At 40.1% G+C, this 21,796-nt stretch overlaps 1 protein-coding gene across 6 annotated transcripts in view; it reads right to left on the reverse strand.

Annotated features, from left to right (window-relative positions):
• Nucleotides 1-21,796, reverse strand: part of spata20 (spermatogenesis associated 20) — a 101,094-nt gene that overhangs the window by 5,039 nt on the left and 74,259 nt on the right. The gene's annotated exons all lie outside the window — the stretch shown is intronic.

Genomic DNA, 21,796 nt, shown 5'->3' on the forward strand with positions numbered 1-21,796 from the left:
GTGATCTCCTACACCAAATTGGAAAAGAAATCAATCAACTGAAATGAAATCTATTTTTCTTTGTATTTGACCAACTTTTTTTTATTATCCAACATAATTAACTAGCTAATGCACATTTTAAGTTTTTAGATTAGTGGTTAATCATAATTGACATGATAAAGATTTCACATTTATAAATATGTTAAGGATAACACAATAAAGTTTGTGGGCCTTCAGTCTCTTGAAGGCAAGAGACAAGAGGACTATGTTAGTACTAGGATCCTGTTGGTCCCTTTGGATCCAACACAAATATCTTTTAAGTGGGCGGTTTTAACTTTGCTGTGAGTAGGAGCAGTCAGTCATAAAATATATTTGGGATTCACGGCAATCAGATGAAGATTAACGCACTTTAAAAAAAAAAGTTTGCTTTGTCCATAAAAAAGTAAGATTCCTGTCAGTTGATAGTCTGAGGACCGCTCTGCAAATGGTTTGAGATTGTCAATTTTATGGGATTTTTTTCCTCTGCGTGGCAGCAGTCCAGTCATTAATTAAAGATGAATGTTATTGTCAGAGACAAAGATGTTCAATGTAATTTCATTTTTTGTGCCAGTGGATCCTCTCAGCATGGGGAAGACCCTAGTTTGTATCATGATCAGTTTATATTATCTTTTTATTCAGCCATATAATTCAACCATACATGCATACAGTAGCCCAAAAATAATTCTCTCATCACTGACACATTGAGTCATGGGTCAGTGGCTGTCATGGCCTGCAGCAGAAGTGACTCCCAGTTAGACACCAGTGTTAGAATAGAATAGAATGCCATTTATTGTCACTATACACAAGTACAATGAGATTTAGAGCATCTCCATCAGTGCAAGATACATGTAATAAAAATCACAAAAAAGGATAAGTTAAAACAGTTAAAAAGAATAAAAGTGCATGGTCAGTGTGATATTGCACATTAGAATAGTCCGTATTGCACAGTAGACGGTTTTGAGGTAGTCTGGGGGGGGGGGGGAGGTTTGGAATGTCAGTGCATGTTTGAATTCAGAGTGGTTGTCCTGTCATAGCCAACCAAATACATTAAATATCCCAATACTACTGACAAGTGTGTGAATATGGCTCAAGGTTACAGACCAGAGAATGAAAGAGTCTCCATGGAGTCTCCCTTGTCTTGGTATCTGTGTGTGTGTGTGTGTGTGTGTGTGTGTGTGTGTGTGTGTGTGTGTGTGTGTGTGTGTGTGTGTGTGTGTGTGTGTGTGTGGTCTTGGACAGGCAGCAGAGTAGAATTAAAGAGGGCTACCCTGTCTGTCCCCAAGACAGTTTCCTGTCAAGCACGTGTCATTTCTTCTTGGCCTGGCACCACCTCTGTTTCACAACTGAGTGAGAAATGACAACATCAAGCACTAACACACAAAAACAACAAAAGAAGGAGCACAGGGGAGGAGATGAGGAGACCACATGAGGAGAGAGGTCCAGTGAGGCATCTCATGTCAGATGATGCTTTGTGAGACTGACATGTCTATCAGTGTATGATAGATTGAAGGTCAATCCGAATACATTCAAGGGTGCACAAACACTGATGACTGTGGGCTTGACTGATCAACAGAGCTACATGCTGCATGATACATGCTTAATTTAAGCTTTTTGACAGCGTCTGTACTGAAACTCCGCATAATTAAGACATCAGACAGCTGTACTACGAAGGAAGATTAATGGGTTAGTGAGGTACCGGTATGTTGAGCATAAAGTCAGAGTATTCAATGCCACAAAGGTAGCTCACCACGATAACTGATGCTACAGAGCCAACCTGCTTATTTTTCTGACCATACTCTCTAATAGTAAGGAGTATGGTACATCTGCAGACTTGTTGAGCTGTACGTTATTGATGCCACTGTATCACACCTTGCAAGTACAGCAGACAAACAGCAAGCATCACGGTCTGTGTACGTCGCCGTCATTCTATTTTCGATTTGGGGTCAAAACACCAAAAACGGATAACGGCCGTTTCCCATTTTTCGTTTTCAAAATAAAAATCAGAAAACAGAAAATCAATCCATTTTCCGATTTTCTTTTTTTCAATAAAAACGGATATTAAAAAACAAATTAGAAGTTAAATTTCATTTTTTGATATCCGTTTTTTAACTACACTTTTGCAAGACAAACATCAGAAAACAGAATATTGACTGTTATTCCTTTGGGGTAAGGGGTTCGACATACGGGAGGCGACAACAGTCGCGCTCCATTCATTTCTATGGCTGCTGTGCGACGAGACGAACATCGCTTTCCCCCCTCCCAACAACGCAACGGCAACATTCGTGCATGTGAAATTTCGCGCGCGTTCACGTAGACGTGCACCCGCTGGCTTGCGACGCGATACAAGAAAGTTGAAAAATGTTCAACTTTTGTTGCTGTCGCCTGGAGTTTCAACCAATCGGCGAGGGTTTCACTCACTTACCAATGAGCTTACAGCATGTTACACAGTGCAGTCTGCTCCTATGGGAGATGCCAGTGTTTACAAACAGTGACGTCACAAAGTCACGTGATTACGGCGCTGGTTGGCAAGAGGAACCAGAGGAACAATGGCTGATGATAACAAAACGAACTATCCTTCCGTGAAATTGTCCGATTATGCTCAATCCTTATCACCTGAGGCCCGACAAAGATACGTGAGTAAGCTGAGATATCAGGGAAACAGTAAAACCTTGCCAGATCCCTACAATTTGAAGACTGGGTGGGTTGACGATCCTTCATTGTGGCCGGTTCTTGCCAACCAGCAGCGGTCTTGTACCACGTGACCATAACAAATGACGACACGCTGGCGTCTCCCATACATTAATGGTCCGCTCCGGTTTTCAACAGTTGTTTTCAGCCCTTTTTCAACATTGAGGAGCAAATCATTTTAGCTGTGATTGACTTCCCGAGTCTTTATGATCCTTCCCTTAATGACTATCATTATATAAATAAAAAAAGCTGCTGCATGGGAATTGGTTGGCGCCAGGGTAAACTTTTATAAGCCAATGTCAATAGTAAAATTTCGGCTAAATCAAGCAATATCTTCTGGCTCATCACTTTTATGCTTTTCTGTCATGAAAATCTTTGAAAACGTAAAAAATCCCTCCAATTTCACAGCCGATCAGAAGTGAGGGAGACAAGCGATCTGTGCTTTTGCACAGCGCGCCGTGTGTCGCCGTCGCCTGCCGCTGCCAAGTATCGCGCACCGTGTGTTGAATTTATCTCCTGTTGCGATGACTTTCGCATTCCCCCCTCAACTGTCGCTTCCCGTGTGTCGAGCCCCTAACTCTTGTGATATTGGGCTATAAAAATAAATTTGATGACTGATTTGATTGCTTGACGTTTGTCATCCATTGAAATAATAATTAATAATTATCAACAAATCGGACGCTGATCACTTCTTCTGTGGTGTCTCATGAATCCAGGACTATAACAATAAATATCATCAAAATACATGGACCATTTACCTCTTCAATCGCCTTTGCCACCTCAAGCTCCAGCCGCTCGTCAGAACATGAGTTTGATGAATTAAGGCCTCGCTCCACACACCACCTTTGCATGCAGAAAAGCCCTGTGTATATGTGAATATTCTGTTTTCTGATGTTTGTCTTGCAAAAGTGTAGGTAAAAAACGGATATCAAAAAATGAAATTTAACTTCTAATTTGTTTTTTGATATTAGTTTTTATTGAAAAAAGAAAATCGGAAAACGGATTGGTTTCTGTTTTCAGATTTTTATTTTGAAAACGAAAAACGGGAAACGGCCGTTATCAGTTTTTGGTGTTTTGACCCCAAAACGAAAATAGAATGACGGTGACATACACGGACCCATCACGCTGCCATGGAAACATATGAGGATTCTGTTGAAGCAAATAAGGCATAAATATGTTTATGTTTGTCCTAATTTGCTGCAAAATCTGTTTCACTTTGTTGGTACTGCAGCTAATAGAACAGTTCAGGAAACGGATTAATCTATTGGTATTTGTGACAGAGAGAATTCAATCAGTAATATTGATTTCAGACCAATTTGCCAAAAAACTAAAGTTATTTCCACGTATATGTGGAATTTAATTAATAAAACTGTCTAAACTGAATTTAAACTTAGATTAAATGAGTGTGTAACACATATGGGTCATTTGTGTAGCAGATAATGCAACATTTTGCTTCCATTGTAGTCAACAAAACAAACTACATCCAGTGTGAGCAGATAAGTAATTATCAAAATAGGTGAGGTGTGTGCTAGCCTTTTGCACAAAAACAGGGCATAAATTGTTTGTGTTTTAATTAAACTACCAATATACAGGACATTATAACAGGCTTTTTAAGCTCGATCAGCGCATCTGTATTTATTTGCCAGTAGCCACTGCACTACGCTGAGGACAAAAACTGAACATACAGTTGCACTTCAGTGTGGGCGTGGCGTTAAATTTGAACTTTAAATAATACTCAGGTGTCTACTATATAGCAAGCTGTCTGTATGGTGTTCTTTTTATATACTACAAAACACATCATGAGCAAAATAACCAGCCAACACCATTATTGAGGATTTCCACCTTGAAACTGCAGTGTAGCGATGACAGTCTCAAAAACACATATTCAGACAGTCAGTGTTTAGTAAGAAACAAATTGAAGGAACTGATCCTGTCAACTTGCAAGGTGGAGCTTCCTGAAATAGCATTGATATTTAGAATTAGTTTCCAGGTTGAACATGTATATCTCAATTACTCCTGTATTAAAACTTTCCATTGTGTAGCGTAGAGTGGCTTTATAGTATTTTAGCAGAGTTGTAGGTGAGTGTGTGCTTGAGCTGCAGCAAGAAAAATAGTTGCTTGTAGATAAAAGAGGCAGGAACTTCATTGATCCACACATTTCTGAGGAAGCAGGAAGAGTGTAGAGTTCCATCTAAGCTATTTTCAGACAGGAAGGGCTAACTTTCACAGATAAAAATTAATAGAGGTGAATTTTCTGAGCTGCAATCAATGACCAGAGAGTGATTTTATTGTTAGTTGACCCATTAATAGTAGCTCACTGCATCCAGCCAATTTACACAAAGCCATGTGCTCATGTAGAGGTGGCTTTAACAAATTAGGGCATTGCAGGTAGCCCTCATTCTACCTTCATCCTGACTCTTTCCTTGGTCATTAGATAAAGTTGTCCATTAGAGGCGACAGTCCTCCTCTGTCCCCTGTAGACCTGTCAGCCAGCACTCACCCAGGCCATCATGCAGAACTGTTTGTATCCTCTCCATCCCGTCTCAACGAGCCTCATATTCTCATTCAACGGCCCTCTCAATGTGCCCCAAGTGCTTGCTCTACTCAGCCATTTAGCTGCTCATTTGTGGCAGTAGACATCTGCACTTCTAAAGCCAAGGAGCTACCAATGGGCTATGCTATCTTTCTCTGCGGTGTTGATGCACTTCCATTACTAAATGGGATGCATGGTACATAAAATTCCTCTTTAGGGGATGATGAAGTGATACTGTTCTATCTCCTCTGATCTTGTTCTCAGCGGTGCTGGTACTACACCTGATAGATACAGCTTAGAGCACACAGTAAATAAATGGACTGCTGAAATACGGGGAACTATGGATTCACACAGAGTGGCAGAGAGAGTTGCCAAGAAACATTTTTAGACATTAAAACACACAAACAGGGAAGACTGGTGAGGAGTGCAATGGAATGTGGTCATAACGGTGTGACCGTTGCTATGGAGACTGGAGGAGGATTTCCCTGCCAAGCCGAAACCTTTCCCTCTCTGTCTTGACTCTTCATTTCACTTGTCAGCTTCATGTGGTCCCTCCATGGGCTCAGACCACACCCAGCCACACACACTAAGCTTGAAGGTCACACTGTAGTCTCTCTGTGTCACAACACTATCTGCACAGACCCCTGGTGACTGGACACAGCAAGTGTGTATGTGGGAATGAATGATGGCGAAAGAGAGCTAGAGGGAGATGGATTATGAGTGAATGTATACACAAGGTTTGCAATAGTAATGAAGTGAATTCGAACTGTGTGGTCTTGTATTCTATGCATCCCAAAATGTGCAAGCCTGCATGTGTGAAGCTGTAGCAGACAGCACAGTTGACTACACATGAGAACACAGTCAAACTCCCACAGGGTTAATCCCCTCATACTGGGCAACCCTGAAACAAACACACATCAACACACACACACACAACTCCCACTCGGTAAATGTCCCTACACTGACAGCTCCCTCCGCCAAATCAGCTGAGCTCAGACACTTACAAAGAACAGGGTGTACCTGTGCTGACAGTAACTCAGAAACACACACAGCTTCAGGAACCATTATAACAGTGCCAGTATGCACACAACTCACAGGCCAACCTCTGTCAGTGAGGCAGAGCAACACAATGGACACACTAAACACACACTTTTGAGAACCGCTGTCATACCTGAGGAAGAGTGATGATGGTGACTGGGAATGCGCTGTGTGCAGCCAAGCACGGGGAGATTTACTTCCTCCATTCCTCTTACTGTTGCATGGTCCGACACACACACACACACACACACACGAAGGGACCTGCTCAGTCATCATAACAACCTGGCATCTGGACTGCCGCCTCAGGACAGACATACACACGTGGACAAAATTGTTGGTACCCCTCAGTTAAAGAAGGAAAAACCCACAATTCTCACTGAAATCACTTGAAACTCACAAAAGTAACAATAAATAAAAATTTATTGAAAATTAAATAATCAAAAACAGCCATTACTTTTGAATTGTTGATTAACATAATTATTTAAAAAAACAAACTAATGAAACAGGCCTGGACAAAAATGATGGTACCTCTATAAAAGATTGAAAACTATTTGACCAGTGACATGATTAACTCAGGTGTGTCATTTAATTGACATCACAGGTGTTTCCAAACTCATAATCAGTCAGTCTGCCTATTTAAAGGGAGACAAGTAGTCACCCTGCTGTTTGGTGAAAAGGTGTGTGCCACACTGAACATGGACAACAGAAAGCGAAGGAGAGAATTGTCCCAGGACATCCGAAAAAAAATGATAGACAAACATCTTAAAGGTAAAGGCTATAAGACCATCTCTAAACAGCTTGAAGTTCCTGTGACAACAGTGGCTCATATTATTCAGAAGTTCAAGACCCACGGGACAGTAGTCAACCTCCCTGGACGTGGCCGCAAGAGGAAAATTGATGACAAATTGAAGAGACGGATCGTTGGAATTGTATCCAAAGAGCCCAGAGCAACCTCCAAAGAAATTAAAGGTGAACTCCAAGGCCAAGGTACATCAGTGTCAGATCGCACCATTCGTCGTTGTTTGAGCCAAAGTGGACTTCATGGGAGACGACCAAGGAGGACACCACTGCTGAAAAAAACTCATAAAAAAGCGAGACTGGAATTTGCAAAAATGCATGTTGACAAGCCACAAAGCTTCTGGGAGAATGTCCTTTGGACAGATGAGACCAAACTGGAGCTTTTCGGTAAGGCACATCAACTCTATGTTCATAGACTCAAAAACCAAGCATACGAAGAAAAGAACACTGTCCCTACGGTGAAACATGGAGGAGGCTCAGTAATGTTTTGGGGCTGCTTTGCTGCATCTGGCACAGGGTGTCTTGAAAGTGTGCAAGGTACGATGAAATCTGAAGACTATCAAGGCATTCTGGAGAGAAATGTGCTGCCTAGTGTCAGAAAGCTTGGTCTCAGTCGCAGGTCATGGGTCTTCCAACAGGACAACGATCCAAAACACACAGCCAAAACACCCAAGAATGGCTGAGAGAAAAGCGTTGGACTATTCTAAAGTGGCCTTCTATGAGCCCAGATCTGAATCCCATTGAACATATGTGGAAGGAGCTGAAACATGCCATTTGGAGAAGACACCCATCAAACCTGAGACAACTGGAGCTGTTTGCTCATGAGGAGTGGGCCGAAATACCTGTTGACAGCTGCAGAACGCTCATTGACAAATACAGACATCGTTTAATTGCAGTGATTGCCTCAAAAGGTTGTGCAACAAAATATTAAGTTATGGGTACCATCATTTTTGTCCAGCCCTATTTCATTAGTTTGTTTTTTTAAATAATTATGTTAATCAACAATTCAAAAGTGATGGCTGATTTTGATTATTTAATTTTCAATAAATTTTTATTTATTGTTACTTTTGTGAGTTTCAAGTGATTTCAGTGAGAATTGTGGGTTTTTCCTTCTTTAACTGAGGGGTACCAACAATTTTGTCCACGTGTGTATTCACACTCAGACATAAAATTTGGCGACAGTCGGAGTCGCTGTAGCTGGGCCACATGTACTGTGCACATTATCAGTCATCCGTTGACACAAAATTTACCGTCAGCTTCATTTGAATTTTCACCAGAAGAAAGGGAAAGGGAGAGGTCAGTGTGCCAGAAAGAATTTAGGGAATGGGAGCCTTGTAGTTCAGACAGACTGATATGAGAACATTAATAAGATTTAACAAGCATAACTTGACTGAAGCTGCACTGTTTTTGGAAATCAGATATCTGCTGGTCAATACACTAGATATCTATTGTTCACAACAATGAATTTGCTTGTTACTGTGGGGGGAGGGAAACCCAGAATGTTGTGATGTGTGACAGCAAAGGTCCTGTAAAACTTCACTTTTCTTAGGCTACTTCTAATTATACAGAGAAGTGACAAATTCAAGGAAAAACATGGATACATCCGTGGAAAACCTAGAGATTCTCATACAAGACAAGCTTTCAAGGCTAACCCTCTGCATTGAAGTTATCAAATCTGAGCCTAGTTGAACAAATAACAAATTCAAGATTTTGGAGCATTTTACACCTAAAGTGTGAGCTAAAAACGTTGTGTAGTGATAGATCTCTATTTCCAGTGGAAAAAATAACTTTACTCACTGCAGCTGTGTGAGTCATAGCTGCGAATACTGTGCAGATTGTTTGGTACAACCAATGATTTTCTGTCACTGACAAGAGGCAAAAGTTACAGCAGCATAGAAGAATGAGGTAAATGTTAGTAAATGTATGTCTTTATCAGTTCATATAATTATGTAATTCTACTGTGAAATCCTAAAAGACTAGATGCATTTTTTTGTCAGAAGATAGGTACACAATGATCAACATTAAAGCCACCTAATAGTGGTTTTAATAATATTGTGAAGGTCACCGCAGTACCATCAAAACAGCTCTGATCCCTCATGGCCTGAACTCCACAGACCTCCGATTGAGTCCTATGACTTCCCATATTAAGATGTTAGCAGAAGGTTCTTTAAGTCCTGGACGGGGCGAGGTGAAATCCCCATGGAGCAAACTTGTTTATCGTCCTGCACATGGCCGATCACACTGTGCTGTGGGGAAGTTGGAGGTCAAGCTGACACCTTCAACTCTGTCATGTCCATAAAATCATGTCTGAACAATGTTTGCAGCGTGGCAGGGTGCATTATCCTGCTGAAAGAGGATACTGCCATAAGGAATATGGCTGCCATGATGAGATGTGTGTGATCTGCAACAATGTTTAGATATGTGGTAAAATAACATGCACATTAATGTAAGACTCAAGTTTTCCCAGCATTACACTGCCTCTGCTGGCTTACGCTTTTCCCCACAGTATCTTACTGCCATCTCTTCTGGTACAAAACACACACACACGCACGCACACATGCACACATGCACACACGCACACACACACACACACACACACAGTTGCTGGTTTACTAGCTGTCCTATCTTAAGACAACTTTTGGTACATACTGACCACTTCAAACAGCAACACCTCTCAACACCTGCCGTTTTGGAGATGTTTTGACCCAGTTGTCTAGCCATTACACTTTGGTCCTTGTCAAAGTTGCTCAGATAATGTTTCCTGCTTCCAACACATCGACTTCAAGAACCTGCTGTCTACGTACTGCATAATACACTATAGATAATATGTTCCATCCCTGGAGAGGTGGCGTTGTGATAAGATATTCAAATTCCTATGATATTTACATTGCAAAAAAGTTGATCAAGGCAGTCCAATGAAACAAAGTCATGCTCCTTGCATAAACAAGACTCTCATAGAGTAAAACAAATGTTCCAATGCAAGCAAATATGAAACAATATGTAATGTAGCCAGTGAATTACATGGTTTCATAATAACCAAATGATAAACTAACCAGTATATTTAGTGAGATTTAGTCTTGCACTGACAGAGAACAAACTGCCCTAAGCTGCTGTTAATGAGAAGAAAAATGGTGAAATAGGTCAAGATTCTATATGGCAAACATTCTGCTAAAATCCCATTTCTATAACAAAAACTGTTTAACTTGCATGTAAAAAGAAAAGAAAAAACCCATACAAACTGCGCACGCACACACACACTCGCTTGTTCATCTTTCAACCCGAGTTAGAATGGACAGTCGGGCCTGTTCCGGCGGTGCGTTCTGTCCTTTGTCACACTGGGCATCAGTTTTCAGCTGCTGACAGTCTCTGCAAGACCCTCTTCACTAAATCAACAGTGTCTGCAGCGAGATGTGAGGACTCCTGGGTGTCTGTGCAGAATTAATAGCCTCTCTCTTCAATCAGGCCCTGACATCAATGACATACTTCATCAGCTTATGTTGCATTTAAGATGAAAGTGAATTTTCATTTGTTGATGTTGAAAAGTCATGGCATATTAGCAATGCTTTATATAAAGAGATCAAGTTTGACATATAAGTGCTACAAAGACGATGTCTTGAAATATCCCAGATGTGTTTGTTATACATAAATCTCCTGATGCAATTGCCACAAACTACATTGATGTTTCAAGACACTGTCACCCAGGCAGCCCAGCCAAAAATTGACAATCCCTGCTAATTGCACAATCATAATTTCTGGAAACACAGTAGACTTCTGTGCCTATTTAGCGCCCAGTACTACAACTTGCTGAGAAAAGATCATACAAACCTCCTAGTCAGAAAATCTTTATCTTGCACTGATGTACTTCAGATCTATAAACATGAGAGTCAATATGTGAATAATGGACTTAAGAAAGGTTTCACTAACTGTGACACAGTTCTCTTAAATGATGCTTGCCAAAAGCCATTCCCCTCTGTGACTTCCATGATACTGAAATGAAGATTTTTTTAAGGATGATCTGACCGCAAGTACAGAGTGGAGGGCGTATACTATACGGACGTAAATGCATTTCAACAGCAAATGCCTGGTTCGATATCCAGTCAGGCTGAATCCATACTGCATGTCACTCCCCTGTTCCTCTTCCCCACATTTCATGCATTTCTCAGACAAAATTGTAAAAAAAAAAAAAAAAAAAGTGAACGTTGAAAGACCTATGTAAGCAGATACTAGTCATAGTTTGCAAAATCACATCAATTTAAAAAACACACATACATTTAAGCAGCTGGGAGATTAGTGTATTTGCCATTGGTTGACCCCAACTATTATTCATTGTGTTTTACTCCACACGTTAGTTGCAACTCAATATACAGGGTAAGGAGAGAAGCACTGAGGTTATAGGACTGCTCTGGTCATTTGGTGTAACCTTGACTGGACCCATGAGAGAGACAGCTAATGCTAACTAGCCCCACTCCTTTCATCAATGCAGGACAGACAGTGGGTGTTGAAATAAAAAGACAGGAATTTGACATGTACTGATAGTCAAAAGAACAGTAGTAAAATAAACTAAGCAGATTACATTGGTCAGATTACAGATAACACGGAACATTTGTATACATAAGATTATCATGTCCACTGGAGCATTAGATGTGTTTGTGCTTTGAGGTAGCCAAAAACTGAGAGAAGTTATGGTTTAAATTGAGAGTTTTTTCCCATCTGTTGTTAAATTATTCTTTCTGAAATACAGATCTAGACACAACTGTCGACCTTATTTAGCCGTCTAAACTTAAATGCCACTTAAATTTCCAACAGGTGAGAGGTTACGGTGCATACCACATGGCACAAACACCGTAAGCAGCGAGTTTCGAATCCTGGTTTAATTCCCAGCTGACTGGGTCATTTCCTGCATCTTACTCCTCTGCTCGTTCACACATTTTCTGTCTCTCTCATGGTCCTCTCAAATAAAGCAACAAAATGGCCCCCAAAAAATAAATTTTAAAAGAAAAAAGAAAACAATGAGAAGAATAATGATATGGTAAATTCTTGCCCGAAGGTTGACAGGACTGGTTCCTTAGGCATGTTACATATGAAACCCATAGAAAGCCTGAAAGTGTTTTTGAAATGGTTATCAGTATGTTCAGCCATTGTATTAACTGCGTATTACACTCATGCCATGTCTTTTAGCATATCATTAAAAAAAGCTCATATAGACATGTTAAACAGGTAAAAAATGTATTTTTTTAATCGCAGGGGGTCAAAAAATTAACAATATCTATTAAGACAAGTGCAGCGTTGTCAAACAAGAAAAGCATCCAGAGAGCCTAGTACTCTGCCAAGGCTGTTCATACCCCCTTATGGTATTGTCAGAAATGCAGCATATTTTAAAAATAAATGCAGAATTTGTTTATTAGTTATTGAAGATCAGAAATCATGACACCATAGAATCTGGCCATTTAACATAGATGCACCCACAAACTAAATAAAAAAAATTACCATGCGTGAGCATGCGTGGTATTCACGCGTACGATATGTAGAGACAACGAACTGCGTGACCGAAAAATGTAACGGGCCGTGTCGATTGATGCAGGCAGCTGATACAGTGTTCACTTGCAGTGTTGTTTTCGTTAACGATGACGATGACGAAATTATTTGGTTGATGCCCCTTTTTTTCATGATGAAAACGAAACGATGACGAAATAAACGCGGCTCTCTGATGACCAAAACATGACGAGACGTGGGCTAGTTTTCGTTCAAGAGACGAGACTGGACGAAAACGTTAATGGATGGTTTCGATCAACTGGTGATATTCAGTGAGCGAGGCTGTTAAAACGGCAATGCATAGCATAGGTGACTGTACCGATGCCTGTTCAAAACACACAGACGTCAATATAAACTGTTCCGAAATGTTCTTCTTGTCAGCTTTAACGTTGTCGTTATTGCTCTGTTGGGACTCACGGCTGTTCCGTCTACCAGTAAAATTCTCGGTTTAATGAGGACTTCCACCTAACGGAGTGGAAATATCGCTTCACTGCGGCAGAGTGTGACGATCAGATTAACTGCTGACAGTCTGTGGCCTCAGTCTGACGGTCAGACAGAAACGGCAAGAGAAGTTCTAATACCGTTTTCAAAGCTTACTGCGATAAAGCAGTTGGACCTGAGTTGTTCTACTTTTAAACAGATTTTAAGTAAAACAATAACATCATATAAACCATCTGACCACATTCTAACCAGAGATTTCACATTCCAGCCTTCAGAACATCGATATGCTTCATCTAATTGTTCCCCCGTTATTCAGGATTTATTTATTTTACTGGGGCATTGCAAGTTAATCAACATCGTATTCTATAGAATCAATGCATTGTAAATTAAATGCACTGACTTTACAGAACACAGAATTAAAGGTATTTTTTTTTATTTCTAACGACGTAGAACAATAATAGAGACGAGGATATTTATTCTACAAAACCTTAACCTTAACATACTACTCTAAACTGACAAAAAATAAACCCGCAAGTCCTGAAGAAGGAATATCTTTGTTGGCATTTTTGTAGTAATGAACATTGATTCCACTGTCATTTTGTCAGTGAGGTTAATAATACGTAATTTGTTAAAAGGCTAATACATCTAGACTAAAACTAGACTAAAACCTTTTGAGTTTTCGTCGACTAAAACTGGACTAAAACTGGACTAAAACTATCACTTATAGAAATGACTAAATTGTGACTAAATAGAATAAGGATTTCGTCCAAAAGACTAAAACTAAGACTAAATTTAAATTGGCTGCCAAAAACAACACTGATTTAGTCTTAGTTTTAGTCTTTTGGACGAAATCCTTATTCTATTTAGTCACAATTTAGTCATTTCTACTAAATCGTCATTGTTAACGAAAACAACACTGTTCACTTGTCATAGTTACAGTGACACTGTGCCGCTATCTCACAATGATACAGAAAACTTTAACTATCCATGTATCCAGACTATAAGCTACATCACTGTCAAAATCTTATGAGGTGGTCTCTTTGTCATTTCTGACCTTTCCTGAAAATTTCATCTAAATCCGTCTGCCCATTTTTGAGTAACAGATTCAAAGATTCACCGAAGGAGAAATGTACACTGATCGACATAACTCTGCCACATTCTTTCAGACCCTCTAGGATTTCGCGGGTGTTTTTCGTGATTGTTGCCGCTGAAAATGCCTGAATTCGCGGCAGCTTTTCTAAAAAATTGCGATAAAAGTTGCGATGTTTTAAGCTTATTTGTTGTGATAAAATTGCGGGAGACAAGTGACAATTGCTAAAAAGCTGCATTTTTTCCAGCTTGTAGAACGTGTTTCAACACTGCAATTGACAATATTTATTCCGATATTAATTATTTAACGTTCCAACCCATTTCCACAAAAGCTGGCACACCATGGTGGGACATTAGCAGCAGCCAGATACTGGTTTAATATGATATGACCTAACTATGCAGGGGGCAACAGGAATTGATGGGACTCAGAAACACCCCCACAATTTAATCAGTTGCTCTTTGTGTCATTTCCGATACGTCCACAGAGGTAGATTTGTTGTAGGATCACAATCATGTGATCGTCAGCAGGCCACTGAGGTAGCGTTCACTTGTTGCCATGGTTACCGTGCCACTATCAGACGCTGTGCTGCTATGAATCCTTAACAAGTCCGTTGATCCAAACTTTAAGCCGTATCACTGCCGAAGTCTAATCTTTTGGTCCTTGTGTCATTTCTGACCGACCCTGAAAACTTCATTCAAATCCCTGAGTCTGTTTTTGAGTGATGTTTGTAACAGAGGAATGATTCACACATGCTGATCGTCACATAACTCCGCTGTGTTCTTTGGTGGAATAATTAAAGGCATTATGGAGGACATTTGTTTTTGTTTAATTTGTCTGATTCACATAAAATGAATATACTGACCTTTAGTGGACTTGTATGTATGGTCTCCAAAAGAATAAAAAAAATAAATAAATAACTGTGGACATGGCAGGACCTGAAAAACATCAGCCAATCAATGCGCTCGGACCGAGGCATTTGGTTTGCTCCCTTTCCTGTCAATCAAAAATCTTCCGGCTCAGTCCTAGTTACGTAGATTACGTACGCCTTGGACTTACGTGTTTTGTGTATGTGTTGCTTTGGTATAGCTTCGTAGTTAGCTGCCGACTTGTTTTGCTCATCTTTTTTTTACATAATGGCAGATAAAAATCCAGGGGGACCCAGCCGTAATAGACAACTTCACGAGTGCTACGCAAGTTTCTGGAGGGAGGCGTTTCTTCGTAAATGTTAAGAGGGGGGAGGTTAGAGGGGGGAGAGGGAGAGGTTGTATGTGCGCATGCGCATGCTACGTTCAAAGTCGTAGGAAATTAAATCTCCTCTAATGCCTTTAATCGAATTTACCTCATTCTTTCAGTGCTCTAACGGATCTGGATGCAACAGTTTCCATCATGCTGATTTGTCTGGTCTGTTGTCAGCTCATTTCAGCCGTTCTAATATGTTTAGTGTTAAAAAAAAAAAGTGTGATTTTTTTTTCTTTTTTGTATTCCACCACAATACTGCACGGTTGTAAAACAGTTTTGCTCCGCTTTGGTGAAGAACATCAGTGAATTAATTGTTTATCACGGTCTTCAGCAGTAATTTTTGTTGGTAAATGAGAGACACTAGTATCGCACGTTTGCATCTTCAAACCATAAACAGGAAGTGAATTCGGTGACGTACGCACATGTTTGCGTTGGGAGCTGCTATGATTGGTGGAACTCTTGGGAGGCGGGCCAAAATTGCGGGAAAATTGCGGTGATTGGACAAAATTGCAAGGCCGTGCAAAATTTGTGGAGATTGATTGATTTTGCGTGAGTTCGCGCGATCACAACATCGTGAATTCCAGGAGGGACTGTTCTTTGGTGGAGTAGCTATAACTATCCATCAAAGGCAGCAGTGCAATTTTATGTTGAATTACTGCACAGTAACACTGCCTGTCTCTCTTTGTTTGCTAACCCTGAAGACACAGCCATGTTGTTTGAAAGAACTTCATTACAATGGTCACCGGGCGACAGCGACGGTGCTTATTTATTGTCATTTATGTTTAGTGTGAGCTCAGCATGGTGCTGGGTTGATTGACTAGTATAGTGTGAGCAGCAAAGGTTGCAGGTTCTGGCTGTGCAGGAAGGACAAATCCACATACTGTTACATCCTTAGTCATAGCTTTATAGTCAGTGTCACTGTGCTGAAAGGCAGATGAACACTAAGAACCCCTGAGGACCATTAACAACTATCTGCATGTGTGAGATGAAAGACTGCTGGAATCCATCAGAGGTGTTTTATTATCTCCTGGTCATACATCGAGACAGAATTTGAAATAAGATCCAAAAATTCAGTTTCTTTCCAACTCTTCACAGGAAACTATAAACGTAGGCATGTGTAAAGAATCTGAATCTTAAGTCATGTGTAAATGTCTAATTGACAGAGTGATAAAGAGTGATAAAGAGTGTTACATCACACTGTCGGAAATCATCTGTGCATTAGCCCACATTCCATTTCATACTGTGGTAACATACATGTACACAGACATACGTTGTCATTTAATCACAGTGATGCTTCATTTACAGTGGGGAGAAATGGGAAGAAGAAAACAAACAGCACTGAGCCGGGTTGGCGGGGGGGGGGGGGGGGGGTGTGCTACTGTATCACAATGTAGTTTTCTCTCTTGTGTGTTTGTTTTCAAAAACAGCATTAATTTATGTCATGTTTATGGGACATCTGAACATAAAGGTTTTTGTCTTCAAAAATTTCTTCAGACAGAAGAAATGTGCAGTAGAGGAGAAACTGAAAGATTCAACATAGTCTCATTTGTCTCATTTAAATGCAAAGTCTTTTGATATTCTAGTATTTGTGATACTAGTTTATATTACTATTTTTTGACCTGACAATTGTTTTAAGGTCTTATAGAGACAGAAAATCTATCTCACCTAAAGACAGAATGCAGTTTGCGTTGTTAATAATGGATTCATTGTAAAGCGCTTTGGGTGTCTTGAAAAGCGCTATATAAATGTAACCATTATTATTATTAAAAGATACTGCTACTATCCTTTCAAGTCATGTTGTAAGTCTGTTTGCAACTCGGTTAAAGATCGGTGCCTGAATCCTTTCAGGTTGGCATCTTGGATGGTGAGATGTTAGGTGATGTCCAGATACTAGTTAGAAATACAAGTGAGAAAGATGAAGAGGATGAGCTTTGTGAGCCACAGTGAGAGGTGAGAGCAGCATCCACAGTAGCAGCACTGCAGTGCCAACACTGGCTTTCATGAAGAGGCAGATGATGAAAAATACCCAAAACAAGACAGACAAACAGGCAACTAGTGAGAAACACAATCTGAATTGTTGTTTTGGGGATAAATGATCTCAATTAATTAGGCTGTACTGACTAAACTGCTTGTATAGTCTCTGTATGCAGTGCAGAGAAATGTTGATGCAGGATGTTTTGCAACAGAGTCCTCCAGTACGTGTAAATGCAAATTGGGTTTTGGCAACGTCCATGAACAAAATGCTCAGAACTGCTTTCCTTCCTTTGACTGCCAATGAGATGCTGGCTTTGCTCAGAGCACTTCCAACTATTTCTGGCCACACAAACAGCTTACTTGTAGCAGTTTTTGACTGCTCTTCCTAGAAATGTAAATGAAGGTTTTGGATACGTTTTCATGGCAAAAAAAAAAAAGTTAACCCTCTGAACTCCAAGCAATTTCTGGCAGTTTTTTGCTCTTGCTACATATGTTTGTTCTGCAATATAAAGTCCTATACCTCTATGAATAAAGCACAACCATGGCTAGAAGTAGAGAGAAAATGTGCAGTATGACAGCTATGTTGCCCTTGCAGCGTGTGCTCTGGACAGCTAGCTAACATTCCAAAGTCTTCAAATAACCACACAAGGCTTACTTTTCCCGTACTTTACTTGAGCATGACTTGGACCAGTATTGTAAAACTGAAACAATACAAAGACTATACAATAAATCAGTATACAAGCACTGATATATTCATGAACACAGTAAGTATTACACATAGGGCTGGGCGATATGACCAAAATTTTATATCCCGATATAGCTTATTTTATATCCCAATACGATATACATCATGATATAGCATATTTTTCAGGTGATAAAAACAGTTACTCGTGTTCGAGTCTGTTGTTGGGACCGGGCAGCGGCACACCTTACAAAGTATGGTAGTCTGATCCTTGTCGGTCTTTTTAAATCCAAACCACCGCCAAATGACAGAAGTTCCCCCTCTTTTAGGTACAAGCTCGTCGGTTTGAGCTGGTTGTTTGTCATCTTGTTGTTTAGATTGTTCTTCTGAGTCCACCGTCTTACTCCATAGCCGTTTATGTTTTAGCCACGTGCAGTGTTGGCAACTCCTCAGTAAGGAAAGTCGCTGTTGGCTGTCCTAAAAGTCGCTAGAAGTCGCTAAATGACGTCATCGCCAAATGACGTCATCGCCAAATGACGTCATCGCCTAATTTGCATATTTTCCAGTTTGCATGTAATTGCAATCAACGTTGAAGGAGAGAGGAATAACGTTGTGGAAAAGACCAAAAAGTGATTATAAAACACCCAAAATATGTTTTGTACGAGAGGATAAATGCTGTGGTTTATTTTAGTATGACAGTGAAGAAACATTTTCATTTATATCCCGTCTGGATGAGATCTGTAGTGACTTTGCACATGCGCGATTCATCTGCCATCTGGCCACGGAGTAATGTGTCCTCTAATCAGACACTGGGACTGCTGTGGCGTTACTGGACTGACAGCCTGTGCTTTGGGACGGGGAGGAGCTCACAGCAGCACCTGCTGCTCGTTGAAAACAGTAACTGCAGAATGATCCGAGTTTTCCTGTCAGTCTCCAAAACGGCAGAAAAAGTCGCCAGATTTGTCGCTAGTCGCTTTTGACAAAAAAAGTCGCTATGACGCTTTGGAAAGTCGCTAGATTTAGCGAGAAAGTCGCTAAGTTGGCAACACTGGCCGCGTGCCTGGGATTGCCGTAAGGCACGTCGGTGACGTAAAATACTACCGTAAAGCGTGTTTTGTGACACTGCGATATAAACAATAGGATCTTCACATAAAACGATAGACATTTTCTATCGTCCAGACGATATCTATCGTCATATCGCCCAGCCCTAACTACACATGTACTGAAACCGACTGCAAGTGTTCACGGACATATACACACGTGGACAAAATTGTTGGTACCCCTCAGTTAAAGAAGGAAAAACCCACAATTCTCACTGAAATCACTTGAAACTCACAAAAGTAACGATAAATAAAAATTTATTGAAAATTAAATAATCAAAATCAGCCATCACTTTTGAATTGTTGATTAACATAATTATTTAAAAAACAAACTAATGAAATAGGGCTGGACAAAAATGATGGTACCCATAACTTAATATTTTGTTGCACAACCTTTTGAGGCAATCACTGCAATTAAACGATTTCTGTATTTGTCAATGAGCGTTCTGCAGCTGTCAACAGGTATTTTGGCCCACTCCTCATGAGCAAACAGCTCCAGTTGTCTCAGGTTTGATGGGTGTCTTCTCCAAATGGCATGTTTCAGCTCCTTTCACATATGTTCAATGGGATTCAGATCTGGGCTCATAGAAGGCCACTTTAGAATAGTCCAACGCTTTTCTCTCAGCCATTCTTGGGTGTTTTTGGCTGTGTGTTTTGGATCGTTGTCCTGTTGGAAGACCCATGACCTGCGACTGAGACCAAGCTTTCTGACACTAGGCAGCACATTTCTCTCCAGAATGCCTTGATAGTCTTCAGATTTCATCGTACCTTGCACACTTTCAAGACACCCTGTGCCAGATGCAGCAAAGCAGCCCCAAAACATTACTGAGCCTCCTCCATGTTTCACCGTAGGGACAGTGTTCTTTTCTTCGTATGCTTGGTTTTTGAGTCTATGAACATAGAGTTGATGTGCCTTACCAAAAAGCTCCAGTTTGGTCTCATCTGTCCAAAGGACATTCTCCCAGAAGCTTTGTGGCTTGTCAACATGCATTTTTGCAAATTCCAGTCTGGCTTTTTTATGAGTTTTTTTCAGCAGTGGTGTCCTCCTTGGTCGTCTCCCATGAAGTCCACTTTGGCTCAAACAACGACGAATGGTGCGATCTGACACTGATGTACCTTGGCCTTGGAGTTCGCCTTTAATTTCTTTGGAGGTTGCTCTGGGCTCTTTGGATACAATTCCAACGATCCGTCTCTTCAATTTGTCATCAATTTTCCTCTTGCGGCCACGTCCAGGGAGGTTAGCTACTGTCCCGTGGGTCTTGAACTTCTGAATAATATGAGCCACTGTTGTCACAGGAACTTCAAGCTGTTTAGGGATGGTCTTATAGCCTTTACCTTTAAGATGTTTGTCTATAATTTTTTTTCGGATGTCCTGGGACAATTCTCTCCTTCGCTTTCTGTTGTCCATGTTCAGTGTGGTACACACCTTTTCACCAAACAGCAGGGTGACTACTTGTCTCCCTTTAAATAGGCAGACTGACTGATTATGAGTTTGGAAACACCTGTGATGTCAATTAAATGACACACCTGAGTTAATCATGTCACTCTGGTCAAATAGTTTTCAATCTTTTATAGAGGTACCATCATTTTTGTCCAGGCCTGTTTCATTAGTTTGTTTTTTTAAATAATTATGTTAATCAACAATTCAAAAGTAATGGCTGTTTTTGATCATTTAATTTTCAATAAATTTTTATTTATTGTTACTTTTGTGAGTTTCAAGTGATTTCAGTGAGAATTGTGGGTTTTTCCTTCTTTAACTGAGGGGTACCAACAATTTTGTCCACGTGTGTAACTCTGCACTGTATGACACAGTTTAACTACTTGACAAATTATAACAGAAACTTCTAACATGACATTTCTATTTGTGCTTATGTACACGTTTTACTCACAGATAAATAATCTCCGTGGCAGAAGCATACTAAAACATTACCAACACCATGAATTAGCTCTGTCTGTTGCGCTGTCTGCACGTCAGCAGATGTAACCAGCAAGAGACGAAGCAACTTCAAAGATAGATCATAGCGGTTAGAGTGCTCATACTGTTGTCATTTCTGACACCAAACTAAAACGAAAGCACTCACTCTGATGCTGTTTTTAAAACCCAACTGAAAATCAACTTTTAACTTATTCACTTAACTTTAAAACAGCACAACAGCTATAATGTCATAAATAATAGAAAAGTATGATGTATTGATTAGTAAATTTACAATAATGTAAAAGAAAAAAATCTGGAATCAATAACTCAAAAATCACGTCAAACAGTTCAGTTTTGCTGAATGTTCGAGTGAGATTTATAGAATTATGCAATTCTGATGATTAGGTTAACATCTTTGCATATCTTCAGTGTTTCTGTTTGCAAAGTATAATAACGAAATGAAATACTATTAATACAGTATCGTATTTATCATCCACATTAATTATTTCATCAAAAACTACCAAAATAAAGGTGACTAATTTTTGCAACCATGCAGGCAAAGGAAAACTCTCCTTAAATAATAGTGATTACACTAAACTCAGTCAACATTGTTATCGGGCTGCACAGTGGTATAGTGGTTAGCACTTTCGCCTTGCAACAAGAAGATCCCTGGTTCAAATCCCAGCCTGGGCCTGTTATCTTTCTGCATGGAGTTTGCATGTTCTCCCTGTGCATGCGTGGGTTTTCT

The sequence above is a fragment of the Acanthochromis polyacanthus genome, chromosome 19 (assembly GCF_021347895.1).
Source record: "Acanthochromis polyacanthus isolate Apoly-LR-REF ecotype Palm Island chromosome 19, KAUST_Apoly_ChrSc, whole genome shotgun sequence".
Classification (NCBI taxonomy): domain Eukaryota; kingdom Metazoa; phylum Chordata; class Actinopteri; family Pomacentridae; genus Acanthochromis; species Acanthochromis polyacanthus.